Source organism: Schistocerca americana, chromosome X (assembly GCF_021461395.2).
Source record: "Schistocerca americana isolate TAMUIC-IGC-003095 chromosome X, iqSchAmer2.1, whole genome shotgun sequence".
NCBI lineage: Eukaryota > Metazoa > Arthropoda > Insecta > Orthoptera > Acrididae > Schistocerca > Schistocerca americana.
In genome coordinates this window covers 729757001-729775900 of record NC_060130.1, presented here as the reverse complement: position 1 = coordinate 729775900, position 18900 = coordinate 729757001, and the positions used below count along the sequence as shown (strand labels likewise).

Below are 18900 nucleotides of genomic sequence, written 5' to 3'. Positions count from 1 at the left end.
ATGGACTTGCTATATTCTCCGCAAGAATCTTCGATGGTGAATGTGCACCTGCACAATCGCAACAGATGGCTGCTGGTCATCTCTACAAGGACTACAGTGGGTCTGCATCTTTGATGGCCCACCATTACCATTATCTCTACAAGGACTACAGTGGGTCTGCACCTCTGGTGGCCCACCAATACCACAATCTCTACCAGGACTCCAGTGGGTCTGCTCTGTGATGACCTACCTACCAATACTCTTCAAAATTTCGACTGACTGTGCTGTGGGTTTGCTCTGTTGTGGCCCATTACCTGTATGCATGTCAAGAGTCAGCACTGTCTTTCCGTTGGAAGGACAACACTACTTCTTCAAGACTGCATGGAAATCCACTACTTCTGTGTACATTTTCTTTTACTGCTCAGACTTTGAGAAAAACTCTGCATTTTTACTGTGATGAACAATCTGGACTGTCTTTATGGACTGTGAGAAATTTTTAGCTTTTGACCAACATTGTATGAATAAGTGTGTGCATTTGATTTCTTTGTTATTGTAATTATGAAATTTTTTTTTCAAATCTGTATTGGCCACTGCCCAATCCAATTTGTAAAATTTTTTGTGGGGAGCATGGGGGCTATGTAAGTAGGCTGTTTAGGTTTTTTATTGGTAACGCCACCTCTGTACGAAAATCACTGGCTGTGCTGTGTGCAGTCTGTGTCTGCTTTGCATTGTTGTAATACTCGCCATTGTAGCGTTAGGCAGCTGGATGTGAACAGCGCGTAGCATTGCGCAGTTGGAGGTGAGCCGCCAGCAGTGGTGGATGTGGGGAGAGAGATGGCAGAGTTTTGAAATTTGTCATGAACTGCTATATTTATATATGATGATATCAAGGTAAATACATTGTTTGTTCTCTATTAATATCTTTCATTTGCTAACTATCCCTATCAGTAGTTAGTGCCTTCCATAGTTTGAATCTTTTATTTAGCTGGCAGTAGTGGCGCTCGCTGTATTGCAGTAGCTTGAGCAGCGAAGATTTTTGTGAGGTAAGTGATTTGTGAAAGGTATAGTTTAATGTTAGTCAGGGCCATTCTTTTGTAGGGAATTTTGAAAGTCAGATTGCGTTGTGCTAACAAAATATTGTGTGTCAGTTTAAGGACAGTCGTGTATAATTGTTCAAAGGGGACGTTTCAAAGAGTCAAAATAGGTGTTGATATAGAATTGGGTCACTTCCTCCTGCAGGGTCAAAGAATGTGTATTTAAATTTCGATCTGTTAATAGTATAGTAATAGCTCCTGCTAATACTGGAAGCGATAGAAGGAGGAGAAGGGCTGTAATAGCTACAGATCACACAAATAAAGGTGTTTGATGTAGAGTTATACTTTCTGATCGTATATTAATTGCTGTTGTAATGAAGTTTACTGCACCAAGAATACATGATACACCGGCTAAGTGAAGTGAAAAAATAGCTAGGTCTACAGATGCACCTCCATGAGCAATAGCTCCTGCTAGAGGAGGGTAAACTGTTCATCCAGTACCAGCACCGTTATCTACTATAGAAGATGTAAGAAGAAAGGTTAATGAAGGCGGTAGTAATCAATAACATATATTATTTATTCATGGAAACGCTATATCTGGTGCACCAATTATTAATGGTACGAGTCAATTACCAAATCCACCAATTATAATAGGTATTACTATAAAAAAAATTATTACAAATGCATGGGCTGTAATAATAACATTATAAAATTGGTCATCTCCAATTAGAGATCCTGGTTGACCAAGTTCAGCACGAATAAGCATTCTTATTGATGTTCCTACTATTCCTGCTAACGCTCCAAGTAAGAAGTATAAAGTACCAATATCCTTATGGTTTGTTGAGAATAATCATTTTTGCGGTAAGATGGCTGAATTTAAGGTGGTAGACTGAGAAATATACTTATAAGATGTTTCTCTCTTACCATGTTTTAGGCCTTATATTCAATTATGATTCTAGGCTGCAATTCTAGAGGTGTAAAATGTTACTAAGGCCTAAAAGATAATTCTTTTAATTATAACTTTGAAGGTTATTAGTTTAATTAACTTAAGTCCTTAGTATAATGAGATTAAGGTTGATGTTGAGATTAATCCTATTGTTGAAATTATTACTGTTATAGGAAGAATAATTCTTGATTTTTGAGACTTAATTTTTATAGATCATGAATTTTCTGTGTATGACATAATTAGGGCTGAGAATCTAATACGTATATAATAATAAAGTGTAATTGTAGTTACTACAACCATAATGGTTATAATAGTTGTTATGTTATTTTCTATTAATTATTGTATTACAATTCATTTTGGGTGAAATCCAAGGAATGGTGGTAAACCACCTAGGGATAGGAGAGATAAAAATATTTTGAATTTATTTTCAGTTTTTATATTTCTGGCTGAATAAATTTGGTTTATAAAAAACAGATTTATTTGCTGAAATAATGAGACCTTAATTAATCTTAATAGTGAGTAAATAATAAAGTATAGTTCTCAGATGTTTTCTCTAACTGTTAGGGATCTAATTATTCACCCTAAATGTCTAATTGAGGAATATGCTAGAAGTTGTCGTAGCTATGTTTGATTTAAACCACCAATTGCCCCAATAATAATTCTTAGAATGATAATTGTTCAAATGAAAGTTCTTAGTTGAATACAATAAGGTAATACCATTACTGGGGCCATTTTTTGTCATGTTATTAGTGTTAAACAGTTATTTCATCTCGAAGCTCCTATTACTTCTGGAAATCAGAAATGAAAGGGTGCAGCCCCAATCTTTAATAATAATCTAGATTTAATTATTATTGATGGAATAAATTCTGTTTCTCATCCTATTGGATACCTTATTTGAATCAGCAAAATTGAAAATAATAGTATTGTCGATGCTATTGCTTGGACAATAAAATATTTAATTGATGACTCATTTATTATTATATTTTTATTTCTTGTTAGGAGCGGAATAAATGAAAGTAAGTTGATCTCAGGTCCAATTCAAACTCCAAATCAGGAGTTTGATGAAATGGACAGGATCGTTCCTACCATTAATGTTGATAGGAAGAGAAGTTTTGTAGAGTTGTTGGTCATTAAAATGGAGAGGATTGATACCTCTATAAATGGGGTATGAACCCATTAGCTTGTTTAGCTTACCTTTTTACATTAAGGTGTATGATGCACGTTAGTTTTTGATACTAAAGGAGGTAGTTTAATTCTGTCTTATGTAATTTTTAATGAAGGTAATTTTTATTTACTTGATTTACCCTATCAAGGTAACCCTTTAATCAGGCGCTTCATTTATATTTAATATATAAATGAAATTGTTTTAAAAAAATTTGTTTATGTATAATTTTGGTTATTTCTAATTAATTTATCTCGGTTCGGATAATTTGAATATATATTATATAAAATAAATAATTTATATTAATATATTTCATTTAATTAAATTTAAATACCTTTAATGTTATTTTATTATTATTAAATGATTATTTTAATACATTTATTTACCTAGGATTAAAGCTACTTATGATTTTAGTTTTATATAATAATATATAATTTAATATTACATATTATTATAATTGGATATAATAAATATAAATAAGAATAATAAGTATTAAATATTATGTTAATATAAATAATTATATTAATTATAATAATATAATTAATAATTTTCTATAATTAAATTATTTAACTAATTAATATATAAGTTAATTTAATATTAAAGTTAATTTTATATTAGTAACATATTACATTAAATTACATAACTGTATAAAATATATTTATTATATTATTTAATCTTTCTTTATTATTAGTGAAAAGAAAGATTAAATAAGAAAGAATATAATACATTTATTGGTATACATGTTCCATATTAATCTTTATTTATATGTAATAGAGAAGTTGTCGTGGTCATTCGAGGGTGCTTTTCTTTTTTTTGTCATTTTTGTGGTTTTTTTCCTTTTTTTTCCTTAAATATTTGAACCTTTTATTATTTCTTAATTTTATAAATTTTCAAATTTCTTATTTTGTTTCCAAAAGTTTTATTCATGCTTGTTTACTCACTTTTTCTTTGTATTATATGTAAGTTTTGTTAACCTAAATGTTCTTTTTGCAGTAATGTAATTTAATTATCAAGTGATTTTGGATTTAGCAATTGATTTAGTATTGGCATAATTCGTGCCAGCAGCCACGGTTATACGATTGATACAAGTGAATATTATTGGTTAAAACAGTTGTTTATATTTTTAGGGTTAAAATATAGATTTGTAAGGTGAAATGTTAAAATTTATTTATAGCTCTTTTTATGAATCTGTGAAATTTAAATAATAAACTAGGATTAGATACCCTATTATTTTAAATGTTAATTATATTTACCACGGTACTATTAGTTAAGGTCTTTAAGCCCAAAGAATTTGGCGGTATCTCATTCCATTCAGAGGAACCCACCCCGTGATTGATAATACACGATTTACTCTACTTAATTTATTTGTTTGTATATCTCCATTATCAGAGAATCTTTATAGTTATAATTCTCAAGATTTATAATTATAATATATTTCAGGTCAAGGTGCAGCTTATAGTTAATAGAAGGTGGGTTACAATAGATTTTTGTTTATAACGGATTTGATAGTGATATACTATTAATGAAGGTGGATTTGATAGTAATTTAATTTATTTAATTTAACTGATATTGGCTCTGAGGTGTGTACACATCGCCCATCAGTCTCATTATTGATTATTCTATTTTATTATTTTAATGTAGCTTCAATTTAGATGAGATAAGTCGTAACATAGTAGATGTACTGGAAAGTGTATCTAGGAAGAGTTTCAAGATATAACGTATTAGTAAAGTGTTTCATTTACACTGAAAATTTTTCTGTGCAAATCAGGATATCTTGATTATTTTTTTTATTATATTTATTTTTTGTTTATTTAATTATTTTATAAAAATAATTTTGTCGAATTTTGTCATAGTATATTTTGTAGATTTGATAATTTAGATTATAGTTTATTGGTAATGTAATTGCTTTACGAAATATTATTTTAAATTTTTAAAAGTAGATTTTATTTATTGTACCTTTTGCATCAGGGTTTATCAAAATTTTAGTATTTACTTTACTTGTCTCGATTTGGGTTGATTTATAAATAATTTATAGTGAATGTATCATAATTATTATTAAATTATTTATAGAAATGAGTTGTTAATCGTTTCCCAAGATAACTAGTTTCTTAAGAAAAATTTAATTTTTTGAAGTTGATTGTTTTTATTTAATTTTTTAAAGTATAAATATTAACTTATTTATTCTTTAAGGGATAAGCTTTGAAGTTAATAACCTATAATTTGTTTTATATAATATAATAGTAGCTTTAAACCAGCTATCTTCAAGATTACGTTTTAGTTCATTATTTTTATTTTGATTTTATAAGTATTTTAGGTTTTTTATTAAGATTATTTATTTAATTTTAAAATTTTTGCAATAATGATAGAATTAGTATATTTATTTGTATATATTTTTTACCTTGTGAATTTATTATAAGGAACTAGGCAAAATTGATTTCCGCCTGTTTATCAAAAACATGTCCTCTTGAAAATACTTTGAGGTCTGGCCTGCTCACTGAGCGGATTTTTAAAGAGCCGCGGTATTTTGACCGTGCAAAGGTAGCATAATCATTAGTCTGTTAATTAGTGGCTGGAATGAATGGCTTGACGAGAAATCAACTGTCTCTTAATAAATTTTCGAATTTAACTTTTGAGTCAAAAGGCTTAAATTTTTCTTTAGGACGAGAAGACCCTATAGAGCTTAACATTTTATTTTTATATATTTTTTTGTTTGTCTTTCTATATTTAATGATGATGTTTTGTTGGGGTGACATGAAGAATAAATAAACTCTTCATTATTATATCATTTATTTATGTTTGCTGATTTGATCCATAATTTACGATCATAAGATTAAGTTACCTTAGGGATAACAGCGTAATTGTTTTTGAGAGCTCATATCGACAAAGCAGATTGCGACCTCGTTGTTGGATTAAGAAAAATGTTGGGTGTAGTAGCCCTGTAATTAGGTCTGTTCGACCCTTAAATTCTTACGTGATCTGAGTTCAGACCGGCGTGAGCCAGGTCGGTTTCAATCCTAAGATTATTAATTCATATTAGTACGAAAAGACCATATGGTTGAAATATTTTTTATTTTAGTGATTAATATTAATTAGATTACTATTTTGACAGATTAATGTGTTGAATTTAGAATTCATTTATGTAGATTTTTTCTACAAATAGTATTGATACTTTATGATTTATTTATGTTTATTTTTAATTTTCTTTTATTAGTTATTTGTGTTTTAATTAGTGTTGCTTTTTTAACTTTATTAGAGCATAAGGTTTAAGGTTACATCCAAATTCGAAAAGGTCCAAATAAAGTAGGGTTTGCAGGAATTCCTCAACCCTTTAGTGATGCTATTAAGTTAATTTGTAAGGAGCAGCCAATTCCTATTATATCTAATTATTTACTTTATTATTTTTCTCCTGTTTTTAATTTAATAATTTCCTTGACTGTTTGAGTGATTTTCCCTTACTTAACTTACATATGTTCTTTTTCTTATGGATTTTTGTTTTTTTTAATGTTGTACTAGATTAGGTGTTTATACTGTTATAATTGCTGGTTGGTCTTCTAATTCAAATTATTCTTTACTAGGTTCTCTTCGTTCTGTTGCTCAAACAATTTCATACGAAGTTACTTTGGCTTTAATTTTATTATCTTTAATTATTTCAATTGGTAGTTTTAACCTGTTTGATTTTATAAATTATCAGCTTTATTGTTGATTTATTATTATTTCTTTTCCTTTAGCTTTAGCTTGTTTAGCTTCTTGTTTAGCTGAAACTAACCGTACTCCTTTTGACTTTGCCGAAGGTGAATCTGAGTTAGTTTCAGGTTTTAATATTGAATATGGTGCAGGCGGGTTTACTTTAATTTCTTTAGCTGAGTATACTGGAATTGTTTTTATAAGAATATTATTAGCTTTAATTTTTTTAGGTGGTGATTTTTATTCTTTTATATTTTTTATTAAGCTTGCTGTTATGTCCTTTGGTTTTATTTGAGTTTGGGGGACATTAGCACGTTTACGTTATGATAAGTTAATGTACTTAGCTTGAAAAAGACTTTTGCCTTTAACTTTGAATTTTTTTATTTTCTTTGTTGGTTTAAAGATTTTATTTATTTCATTTATTTAGTGAAATTTTATAAGAAAAGTTAATTGAAGTGTTTTCAAAACATATGCTTTTCCTAAGCTAATTAACTTATTAGCCCTTAATTAGTTTATCTCATGCGTTTGCAACATGTACACTAATTAAGAAGTATGTAAAGTAGATAATTGTTAAGATTTGTCCTGTTATAATATAAGGTTCTTCAACAGGTCGTTTACCAATTCATGTTAATAAACATACAACAACTACTATAATTCAGAACAAAATCTGATTAATAGGATAGAATTGAATACCTCAGAATGGTGTTTTATTATAAAATGGTAAAATTATTAAGATTCTAATTGACATGAATAATGCAATAACACCTCCTAGCTTATTAGGGATTGATCGTAGAATTGCATATGCAAATAAGAAATATCACTCTGGTTGAATATGAACTGGGGTTACTAATGGGTTAGCAGGTACAAAATTATCTGGATCCCCTAGTAGGTAAGGATTAATCAAGCACAATATAATTAATAATGATGTTATTAATACAATTGTAATGGAATCCTTGAAAGTAAAGGATGGGTGAAATGGAATTTTTTCAATATCTCCATTTAGGCCTAAAGGGTTATTAGACCCTGTTTGGTGAAGGAAGAATAAATGAATTGCTGCCATTGGAGCAATAATAAACGGTAGTAGAAAATGGAATGTAAAGAATCGATTTAGTGTTGCGTTATCAACAGCAAACCCTCCCCACACTCATTGAACTAAATCTGTTCCTAAATATGGGATTGCTGATAATAAATTAGTAATTACTGTCGCACCTCGCACCTCTAATAAAATTTCTTGTAGATAGGTGTTTGATCTAGAGTTATACTTTCTGATCGTATATTAATTGCTGTTGTAATGAAGTTTACTGCACCAAGAATAGATGATACACCTGCTAAGTGAAGTGAAAAAATAGCTAGGTCTACAGATGCACCTCCATGTGCGATAGCTCCTGCAAGAGGAGGGTAAACTGTTCATCCAGTACCAGCACCGTTATCTACTATAGAAGATGTAAGAAGAAGGGTTAATGAAGGTGGTAGTAATCAAAAACTTATATTATTTATTCGTGGAAACGCTATATCTGGTGCACCAATTAGTAATGGTATGAGTCAATTACCAAATCCACCAATTATAATAGGTATTACTATAAAAAAATTATTACAAATGCATGGGCAGTAATAATAACATTATAAATTTGGTCATCTCCAATTAGAGATCCTGGTTGACCAAGTTCAGCACGAATAAGCATTCTTATTGATTTTCCTACTATTCCTGCTCACGCTCCAAATAAGAAGTATAAAGTACCAATATCCTCATGGTTTGTTGAGAGTAATCATTTTTGCGGTAAGATGGCTGAATTTAAGGTGGTAGACTGAGAAATATACTTATGAGATGTTTCTCTCTTACCATGTTTTAGGCCTTATATTGAATTATGATTCTAGACTGCAATTCTAGAGGTGTAAAATGTTACTAAGGCCTAAAAGATTATTCTTTTAATTATAACTTTGAAGGTTATTAGTTTAATTAACTTAAGTCCTTAGTATAATGAGATTAAGGTTGATGTTGAGATTAATCCTATTGTTGAAATTATTACTGTTATAGGAAGAATAATTCTTGATTTTTGAGACTTAATTTTTATAGATCATGAATTTTCTGTGTATGTCGTAATTAATGCTGAGAATCTAATACGTATATAATAATAAAGTGTAATTGTAGTTAATACAACCATAATGGTTGTAATAGTTGTTATGTTATATTCTATTAATGATTGAATTACAATTCATTTTGGTAGAAATCCAAGGAATGGTGGCAAACCACCTAGGGATAGGAGAGATAAAAATATTATGAATTTAATTTCAGTTTTTATATTTCTGGCTGAATAAATTTGGTTTATAAAAAATAGATTTATTTGCTTAAATAATGAGACCATAATTAATCTTAATAGTGAGTAAATAATAAAGTATAGTTCTCAGATGTTTTCTCTAACTGTTAGGGATCTAATTATTCACCCTAAATGTCTAATTGAGGAAAATGCTAGAAGTTGTCATAGCGATGTTTGATTTAAACCACCTATTGTCCCAATAATAATTCTTAGAATGATAATTGTTCAAATGAAAGTTCTTAGTTGAATACAATAAGATAATAGCATTATTGGGGCAATTTTTTGTCATGTTATTAGTGTTAAACAGTTATTTCATCTCAAAGCTCCTATTACTTTCGGGAATCAGAAATGAAAGGGTGCAGCCCCAATCTTTAATAATAATCTAGATCTAATTACTATAGATGGAATAAATTCTGTTTCTCATCCTGTTGGATACTTTATTTGAAGCAGCAAAATTGAAAATAATAGTATTGTCGATGCTATTGCTTGGACAATAAAATATTTAATTGATGGCTCATTTATTATTATATTTTTATTTCTTGTTAGGAGCGGAATAACTGAAAGTAAGTTGATCTCAAGTCCTATTCAAACTCCAAATCAGGAGTTTGGTGAAATGGACAGGATCGTTCCTATCATTAATGTTGATAGGAGGAGAAGTTTTGCAGTGTTGTTGGTCATTAAAAAGGAGAGGATTGATACCTCTATAAATGGGATATGAACCCATTAGCTTGTTTAGCTTACCTTTTACATTAAGGTGTATGATGCACAATAGTTTTTGATACTAAAGGAGGTAGTTTAATTCTGTCTTATGAGAATTTTAATGAAGGTAATTTTTATTTACTTGATTTACCCTATCAAGGTAACCCTTTAATCAGGCACTTCATTTATATTTAATATATAAATGAAATTGTTTTAAAAAAATTTGTTTATGTATAATTTTGGTTATTTCTAATTAATTTATCTCGGTTCGGTTAATTTGAATATATATTATATATTATAAATAATTTATATTAATATATTACATTTAATTGAATTTAAATACCTATAATGTTATTTTATTATTAAATGATAATTTTAATACATTTATTTACCTAGGATTATAGCTACTTATGTTTTTAGCTTAAAATAGGTTATTACATTATAAATTACATAGTAATATGTAATTTAATTTTCAATTTGTTATAATTATATATAATAAATATAATTAATAATTTTAAGTATAAAATATTATATTAATATAAATAATCATATTAATTATAATAATATAATTAATAATTTCGTATAATTAAATTATTTAACTAATTAATGTTTAAGTTAATTTAATACAAAGTTAACTTGATATTAATAACATATTACATTAAATTACATAATTGTATAAATTATTTTTATTATAATATTTAATCTTTCTTTATTATTAGTGAAAAGAAAGATTAAATAAGAAAGAAAATAATACATTTATTGGTATACATGTTCCATATTAATCTTTATTTATATATAATAGAGAATATGTTGTGGTCATTTGACGGTGCATTTCTTTTTTTTGTCATTTTTGTGTTTTTTTTCTTTTTTTTCTTTAAATATTTGAATCTTTTATATTTTCTTAATTTTATGAATTATCAAATTTCTTATTTTGTTTCCAAAAGTTTTATTCTTGCTTGTTTATTCACTTTTTCTTTGTATTATATGTAAGTTTTGTTAAACTAAATGTTCTTTTTGCAGTAATTTGATTTAATTATCAAGTGATTTTGGATTTAGCAATTGATTTAGTATCGGCATAATTCGTTCCAGCTGCCACAGTTATACGATTGATACAAGTGAATATTATTGGTTAAAACAGTTGTTTATATTTTTAGGGTTAAAATATAGATTTGTAAGGTGAAATGTTAAAATTTATTTATAGCTCATTTTATGAAACTGTGAAATTTAAATAATAAACTAGGATTAGATACCCTATTATTTTAAATGTTAATTATATTTACCAGGGTACTATTAGTTAAGGTCTTTAAACCCAAAGAATTTGGCGGTATATCATTCCATTCAGAGGAACCTACCCCATGATTGATAATACACGATTTACTCTACTTAATTTATTTGTTTGTATATCTCCGTTATCAGAGAATCTTTTTAGAGTTATAATTCTCAAGATTTATAATTATAAAATATTTCAGGTCAAGGTGCAGCTTATAGTTAAGAGGAGGTGGGTTACAATAGATTTTTGTTTATGACGGATTTGATAGTGAAATTCTATTAATGAAGGTGGATTTGATATTAATTTAATTTATTTAATTTTACTGATTTTGGCTCTGAGGTGTGTACACATCGCCCATCGCTCTCATTATTGATTATTCTATTTTATTATTTTAATGTAGCTTCAATGTAGATGAGATAAGCCATAACATAGTAGATGTACTGGAAAGTGTACCTAGGAAGAGTTTCAAGATATAACTTATTAGTAAAAAGTTTCATTTACACTGAAAATTTTTCTTTGCAAATCAGGATATCTTGATTATTTATTTTATTATATTTATTTTTTGTTTATTTAATTATTTAATAAAAATAATTTTGTCGAATTTTGTCTTAGTATAATTTGTAGAATTGATTTTTTAGATTATAGTTTATTGGTAATGTAATTGTTTAATGAAATATTATTTTAAATTTTAAAATGTAGTTTTTATTTATCGTACCTTTTGTATCAGGGTTACTTGTCTCGATTTGGTTTGATTAATAAATAAATTATAGTTAATGTATCATGATTATTATTAAATTATTTATAGAAGTGAGATGTTAATCGTTTCCCAAGATATCTAGTTTTGTAAGAAAAAATTTAATTTTTTGAAGTTAATTGTTTTTATTTAATTTGTTAAATATAAATATTAACTTATTTATTCTTTAAGGGATAAGCTTTGAAGTTAATAACCTATAATTTGTTTTATGAAATAGAATAGTGAGTTTTAAACGAGCTATCTTTAAGATTACGTCTTAGTTCGTTATTTTTTATTTTGATTTTATAAGTATTTTTGGTTTTTTATTATTATTATTGATTTAATTTTAAAATTTTTGAAATAATGATAGAATTAGTATATTTATTTGTATATAATTTTTACCTTGTGAATCTATTATAAGGAACTAGGCAAAATTGAATTCCGCCTGTTTATCAAAAACATGTCCTCTTGAAAATACTTTGAGGTCTGGCCTGCTCACAGAGCGGATTTTTAAACAGCCGCGGTATTTTGACCGTGCAAAGGTAGCATAATCATTAGTCTCTTAATTAGTGGCTGGAATGAATGGCTTGACGAGAAATCAACTGTCTCTTAATAAATTTTTGAATTTAACTTTTGAGTCAAAAGGCTTAAATTTTTCTTTAGGACGAGAAGACCCCATAGAGCTTAACATTTTATTTTTATATTGTTTTTTGTTTGTCTTTCTATATTTAATGATGATGTTTTGTTGGGGTGACATGAAGAATAAATAAACTCTTCATTATTATATCATTTATTTATGTTAGTTGATTTGATCCAAAATTTATGATCATAAGATTAAGTTGCCTTGGGGATAACTGTGTAATTGTTTTTGAGAGCTCATATCGACAAAGCAGATTGCAACCTTGATGTTGGATTAAGAAAAATTTTGGGTGCAGTAGCCCAGTGATTAGGTCTGTTCGACCCTTAAATTCTTGCCTGATCTGAGTTCAGACCGGCGTGAGCCAGGTCGGTTTCTATCCTAAGATTATTAATTCATATTAGTATGAAAGGACCATACGGTTGAAATATCTTTTATTTTATTGATTAATATTAATTAAATTACTATTTTGACAGATTAATGTGTTGAATTTAGAATTCATTTATGTAGATTTTTTCTACAAATAGTATTGATACTTTATGATTTATTTATGTTTATTTTTAATTTTCTTTTATTAGTTATTTGTGTTTTAATTAGTGTTGCTTTTTTAACTTTATTAGAGTGTAAGGTTATAGGTTACATCCAAATTCGAAAGGGTCCAAATAAAGTAGGGTTTGCAGGAATTCCTCAACCCTTTAGTGATGCTATTAAGTTAATTTGTAAGGAGCAGCCAATTCCTATTATATCTAATTATTTACTTTATTATTTTTCTCCTGTTTTTAATTTAATAATTTCCATGGCTGTTTGAGTGATTTTCCCTTACTTAACTTATATATGTTCTTTTTCTTATGGATTTTTGTTTTTTTATGTTGTACTAGATTAGGTGTCTATACTGTTATAATTGCTGGTTGGTCTTCTAATTCAAATTATTCTTTACTAGGTTCTCTTCGTTCTGTTGCTCAAACAATTTCATACGAAGTTAGTTTGGCTTTAATTTTATTATCTTTAATTATTTTAATTGGTAGTTTTAACATGTTTGATTTTAAAAATTATCAGCTTTATTGTTGATTTATTATTATTTCTTCTCCTTTAGCTTTAGCTTGTTTTGCTTCTTGTTTAGCTGAAACTACCTGTACTCCTTTTGACTTTGCCAAAGGTGAATCTGAGCTAGTTTCAGGTTTTAATATTGAATATGGTGCAGGCGGGTTTACTTTAATTTTTGTAGCTGAGTATACTAGAATTGTTTTTATAAGAATATTATTAGCTTTACTTTTTTTAGGTGGTGATTTATATTCTTTTATATTTTTTATTGAGCTTGCTGTTATCTCCTTTGGTTTTATTTGAGTTTGGGGGACATTACCACGTTTTCGTTATGATAAGTTAATGTACTTAGCTTGAAAATGTTTTTTGCCTTTATCTTTGAATTTTTTTATTTTCTTTGTTGGTTTAAAGATTTTATTTATTTCATTTATTTAGTGAAATTTTTTAAGAAATGTTAATAGAAGAGTTAAACTTCTAGATTTATGTTTTCAAAACATAAGCTTTTCCTAAGCTAATTAACTTATTATTCCTTAATTAGTTTATCTCAGGCGTTTGCAACATGTACATTAATTAAGAAGTATGTAAACTAGATAATTGTTAAGATTTGTCCTGCTATAATATAAGGTTCTTCAACAGGTCGTTTACCAATTCATGTTAATAAGCATACAACAACTACTATAATTCAGAATAAAATCTGATTAATAGGATAGAACTGATTACCTTGCAATGGTGTTTTATTATAAAATGGTAAAATTATTAAGATTCTAATTGATAAGAATAATGCAATACCACCTCCTAGCTTATTAGGGATTGATCGTAGAATTGCATATGCAAATAAGAAATATCATTCTGGTTGAATATGAACTGGGGTTACTAATGGGTTAGCAGGTACAAAATTAACTGTATCCCCTAGGACGTAAGGATTAATCAAGCACAATATAATTAATAATGATGTTATTAATACAAATGTAATAGAATCCTTGAAAGTAAAGTATGGGTGAAATGGAATTTTTGCAATATCTCCATTTAGGCCTAAGGGGTTATTAGACCCTGTTTGGTGAAGGAAGAATAGATGAATTGTTGCCATTGCAGGAATAATAAACGGTAGTACAAAATGGAATGTAAAGAATCGATTTAATGTTGCGTTATCAACAGCAAACCGTCCCCATACTCATTGAACTAAATCTGTTCCTAAATATAGAATTGCTGATAATAAATTAGCAATTACTGTCGCACCTCAAAATGATATTTGACCTCAATGTAAAACGTATCCTATAAATGCAGTTGCTATAACTAAGAATAGAATTACTGTACCAATTATTCAGGAGTGTGTGTGTATGTAAGATCCGTAGTAAATTCCTCGTCCTACATGTAAATAAATACAATTAAAAAGTATAGAAGCTCCATTTGCATGTAAGTTTCGAATAATTCAACCACTATATACGTCTCGGCAGATGTGAACTACACTACTAAATGCTATTTCAATATTTGATGTATAATGTATAGCTAAAAGTAGTCCAGTTACAATTTGAATTACCAAAGATAACCCTAGTAGGGACCCAAAATTTCATCAAAATGAAGTATTTGTTGGTGCAGGTAAATCAACTAAAGAGTTATTAATGATCTTAATTAAAGGATGTCTTAATCATAAGGGTTTATTCATTAGTAAATTATCTTATTTTACGAATAGGCCCCTGGTTAATATTAGTGATTTTAACAACTGCTAATAGTGCTAAAAATAAATAAATTATTATTATTATTGTGATAATGAATGTTGGTCTATTATATAGCTTTTCTAAAGATACTGTTATATCTTGATAATAGATTGAATTATCAATATTTATAGTTTCAGTATTCTTGAAAAAGTCTATAAATATTGTTATATCTAAAATAATTAATGTTGATATAATAAATACTCATATTGTTAAGGTAATAATTATCGTAATTGATTTAGGGTGAAATATTTCATTTGATGCAATTCTCGTAATATAAATAAATAGTACTAATATACCACCAAGAAACGATAAAAATAAAATATATGATAATCAATATCTTTCCATTATTGTTCCTGTTATTAGTCCAACTAGAAAAGTTTGTAGGATAATGAAAAGCTTTATTGATATTGGGTGTCTTAATTTAATAAAATTAATATTTATTACGTTTGATAGCGATATAATTATTATTTTGATCATTTCAGGGGTTAGTTTATTAAAAATATTGGTTTTGGGGACTGATGATGGATAGCTTTTTCACCTCTGAGGTATTAATAATATTTCATAAAACAATTACATTACCAATAAACTATAATCTAAAAAATCAAATCCCCATAATATACTAAGACAAAATTCGACAAAATTATTTTTATTAAATACTTAAATAAACAAAAATTAAATACAATAAAATAAATGATCAAGATATCCGAATTTACTAATAACTTATATCTTGAAACTCTTCCTAGACACCCTTTCCAGTACATCTACTATGTTATGACTTACGTCATCTAAATTGAAGCTACATTAAAATAATTAAATAGAATAATCAATAATGAGAGTGACGGGCGATGTGTACAAACCTCAGAGCCAATATCAGTTAAATTAAATAAATTAAATTACTATCAAATCCACCTTCATTAATAGTATTTCACTATCAAATCCGTTATAAACAAAAATCTATTGTAACCCACCTCCTCTTAACTATAAGCTGCACCTTGACCTGAAATATTTTATGCTTATAAATCTTGAGAATTATAACTCTAAAAAGATTCTCTGATAACGGAGATATACAAACAAATAAATTAAGTAGAGTAAATAATGTATTATCAATCACGGGGAAGGTTCCTCTGCGTGGAATGAGATACCGCCAAATTCTTTGGGTTTAAAGACCTTAACTAATAGTACCCTGGTAAATATAATTAACATTTAAAATAATAGGGTATCTAATCCTAGTTTATTATTTAAATTTCACAGATTCATAAAAAGAGCTATAAATAAATTTTAACATTTCACCTTACAAATCTATATTTCAACCCCAAAAATATAAACAACTGTTTTAACCAATAATATTCACTTGTATCAATCGTATAACCGCGGCTGCTGGCACGAAATATGCCGATACTAATTCAATTGCTAAATCCAAAATCACTTGATAATTAAATCAAATTATTACAAAAAGAACATTTAGTTTAACAAAACTTACATATAATACAAAGAAAAAGTGAATAAACAAGCAAGAATAAAACTTTTGGAAACAAAATAAGAAATTTGAAAATTTACAAAATTAAGAAAAAAAAAAGATTCAAATATTTAAAGAAAAAAAGAAAAAAACAAAAAATGACAAAAAAAAAGAAACGCACCCTCAAATGACCACAACAACTTCTCTATTATATATAAATAAAGATTAATATGGTACATGTATACCAATAAATGTATTATATTCTTTCTTATTTAATCTTTCTTTTCACTAATAATAAAGAAAGATTGAATAATATAATAAATATGTTTTATACAATTATGTAACTTAATGTAATATGTTATTAATATAAAATTAACTGTATATTAAATTAACTTAAATATTCATTGGTTAAATAATTTAATTATAGAAAATTATTATATTATATTATTTTAATTAATTTAATTTTTTATATTAACATATTATTTTATACTTAATATTATCAATTATATTTATTATATCCAAATATAATAATATTTAATATTAAATTACATATTGTTATATAATTTAAAATATAATACCATATTTTAAGCTAAAAACATAAGTAGCTATAATCCTAGGTAAATAAATGTATTAAAATAATCATTTAATAATAATAAAATAACATTATAGGTATTTAAATTTAATTAAACGTAATATATTAATATAAATTATTTATTATATATAATATATATTCAAATTATCGGAATCGTGATAAATTAATTAGAAATAACCAAAATAATAAATTAACAAAATTTTTTAAAAAATTTTAATTTATATTTTAAATAGAAATGAAGTGCCTGATTAAAGGGCTACCTTGATAGGGTAAATCAAGTAAATAAAAATTAGCTACATTAAAAATTACATAAGACAGAATTAAACTACCTCCTTTAGTTTAAATAAACTAGTGTGCATCATCCACCTTAATGTAAAAAGGTAAGCTAAATAAGCTAATGGCTTCATACCCTATTTATAGAGGTATCAATCCTCTCCTTTTTAATGACCAACAACTCTTCAAATCTTCTCTTCCTATCAACATTAATGATAGAAACGATACCGTCTATTTCATCAAACTCCTGATTTGGAGTATCAATGAGACTTGAGATCAACTTACTTTCATTTATTCCGCTCCTAACAAGAAATAAAAATATAATAATAAATGAGTCATCAATTAGATATTTTATTGTCCAAGCAATAGCATCGACAATACTATTATTTTCAATTTTGCTGATTCAAATAATGTATCCAATAGGATGAGAAACGGAATTTATTCCATCAATAATAATTAGATCTAGATTATTATTAAAGATTGGGGCTGCACCCTTTCATTTCTGATTTCCAGAAGTAATAGGAGCTTCGAGATGAAATAACTGTTTAACACTAATAACATGACAAAAAATTGCCCCAATAATGCTATTATCTTATTGTATTCAACTAAGAACTTTCATTTGAACAATTATCATTCTAAGAATTATTATTGGGGCAATAGGTGGTTTAAATCAACCATCGCTACGACAACTTCTAGCATATTCGTCAATTAGACTTTTAGGGTGAATAATTAGATCCCTAACAGTTAGAGAAAACATCTGAGAACTATACTTTATTATTTACTCACTATTAAGATTAATTATGGTCTTATTATTTAAGCAAATAAATCTATTTTTTATAAACCAAATTTATTCAGCCAGAAATATAAAAACTGAAATTAAATTCATAATATTTTTATCTCTCCTATCCGTAGGTGGTTTACAACCATTCCTTGGATTTATACCAACATGATTTGTAATACAATCATTAATAGAAAATAACATAACAACTATTATAACCATTATGGTTGTATTAACGACAATTACACTTTATTATTATATACGTATTAGATTCTCAGCCCTAATTATGTCATACACAGAAAATTCAAGATCTATAAAAAAAAATGTCTCAAAAATCGAGAATTATTCATCCTATAACAGTAATAATTTCAAAAATAGGATTAATCTCAACATCAACCTTAATCTCATTATACTAAGGACTTAAGTTAATTAAACTAATAATCTTCAAAGTTATAATTAAAAGAATAATCTTTTAAACCTTAGTAAAATTTTACACCTCTAGAATTGCAGTCTAGAATCATAATTGAATATAAGGCCTAAAACATGGTAAGAGAGAAACATCTAATAAGTAGATTTACAGGCTACC

General features: G+C 27.1%; 2 pseudogenes; one reads left to right on the top strand and one right to left on the bottom strand.

The window, feature by feature from the left end:
* Positions 1-6316: 6316 nt before the first annotated feature.
* LOC124556801 lies at positions 6317-7232 on the top strand (annotated as a pseudogene).
* A 390-nt stretch (positions 7233-7622) lies between these two features.
* On the bottom strand, positions 7623-16000 carry LOC124556285 (annotated as a pseudogene).
* Positions 16001-18900: the final 2900 nt, after the last annotated feature.